Source organism: Prionailurus viverrinus, chromosome C1 (genome assembly GCF_022837055.1).
Source record: "Prionailurus viverrinus isolate Anna chromosome C1, UM_Priviv_1.0, whole genome shotgun sequence".
NCBI classification, from domain to species: Eukaryota; Metazoa; Chordata; class Mammalia; order Carnivora; family Felidae; genus Prionailurus; species Prionailurus viverrinus.
In genome coordinates this window covers 105694556-105696557 of record NC_062568.1, presented here as the reverse complement: position 1 = coordinate 105696557, position 2002 = coordinate 105694556, and positions in this window count along the sequence as shown.

Below are 2002 nucleotides of genomic sequence, written 5' to 3'. Positions count from 1 at the left end.
CTCTTTTTTTTTTTTTTGACGTTTATTTATTTTGAGAGAGTGCATGAGCGAGAGCAGGGGAGGGGCAGAGAGAGAGAGAGAGAGAGAGAGAGAGAGAGAGAGAGAGAGAGAGAAAGGAGAGGAGAGAGAGAATCCCAAGCAGGCTCCATGCTGTCAGTGCAGAGCCCAGTGCAGGGCTCAGTCTCCCGGTTGGTGAGATCATGACCTGAGCCGAAATCAGGAGTCAGATGCTTGACCGACTCAGCCACCCAGGTGCCCCAAGCATTCTTTATTACAGGTGTTCTTATGCCTTGTCACAGGCAGGGGCTACGTCTAGGTGACAAACCTCCATCAAGGCCCCCTTTGTAGTGGGCACCAGGGAGTAAAATGGGGCGCATCCCTGAGGAGCTACTGGGAGACACATCCCAAGATACAGAAGACTTGTTACTTAGTGTTGAGGTGTTGACAGGGGAGAGGCCCAGAGAGAGGGAGGAGCTCACGTGGGCTGCAGTGCTGCCTGGTCACTCTTTGGCCTCTGTGCCTTCCACGCTTGGCACCCCTGTGTGCAGGTCCTCTAGGTCACCCGGGGGCCATCACATGTTTAGGGAGCCACCGTGCACACAGCTTCTCTGGTGGGTCTCTTATTTCTTTCCCAGATCCACTTTTGATATTGTTGGTAGGCTGGATTCCTCTTCTAATAGCAGTTTTAATTTTAATTTTAATTTAATTTAATTTTATTATTTTTATGTTATGTTATGTTGCTATTTTTAATTTACATCCAGGTTAGCATACAGTACAATAACAATTTCAGGAGTAGTTCCAGTGATTCATTCCCTATGTGTAACACCCAGTGCCCATCCCAACAAGTGCCCTCCTTAATGCCCCTTGTCCATTTAGCTCATCCCCCCACCCACACCCCCTCCAGTAGCCCTCAGTTTTGCATTTTAAGAGTGTCTTAAGGAGGGTTTGTCCCCCTCCTTATTTTTATACCTCTTCTTATAGCAGTTTAATGCCCTTGGGTCTTTAATTGCTAGTTCCTTTCTTCCGAGAAATGTCTTGTCTCTTGTTCCTGGTATGAAGGAAAAGCAGGAAGGACAAAAAAAGCAGGATTGTTCCATTAAAAAGACACACACACAAGGCATGCATAGGTCATGAAGAAAAACTTGTTAATTTGAGAAGGAGGCTCATCCTAATAGGTGACAGTGCTCACCTCTGGGAAGTGTTGAAACCCTGTGCTACAAAAGGCTCTAAATTAGGAGTCCCTGTCCCACCTCTGGCTCAGCAGCAGCACTCTTTGCTGTGGCTGCTCTGTGAAGCGGCTGCAGGCCGGGCCTGGGAAGACCGTACGTCTTTGGTCAGGAGGGCTTTGAAGCGAGAGCCACCTTTCCGGAGTTCCACTTTTCTGAGCTGACCTTTTGGGGACAAACACTCATAGTCTGGTCAGCAGCCAGCTGCTCTGCGCAAACCCCAGAAATGGCCCATAGCAGCCAGACATGAGGCCTGCGCTCAGGCCTGTGTGTGCTGAGGCCTGTACATCTGCTAATTACTCACCCTGATGGGCTGGCACCCAGATGTCTCAAACCTGATCATCAAACCTGACTGCCTATTTCCAAATTCTTCTCTCTGGTCACACCTTTATGCTTGAGATACTCAACTGATACCAAGCACTTCTTGTATTTGCACATTTCTGTCCTTGGTGCTCACTGTTTTCTTGTTCCGTAACATGTCTACTGGTAATGTGGACCTTGACCCCAAGCCCTGTGATCCTGGAAAACGGGGACTGTTAAAGAAATCCATCCTTTATGTTCTGGAAAACTGCTTACAGTAGAGAACCACCCTTACACACATGATGTAGACAAGACTTGTCTTGTTTACCCGTGACAAGGCCAGACACATCTTCCCCACTCCTATTTTTTGCCACCGCTGTGCTATGTCCTTTATGGTGGTGTTTTTCTTTGTTTTTTACATGTCTGAACTCTGTTCCTCCGTAACTGGTGTATGGCAGGTGCCCAGGGAGTACTGA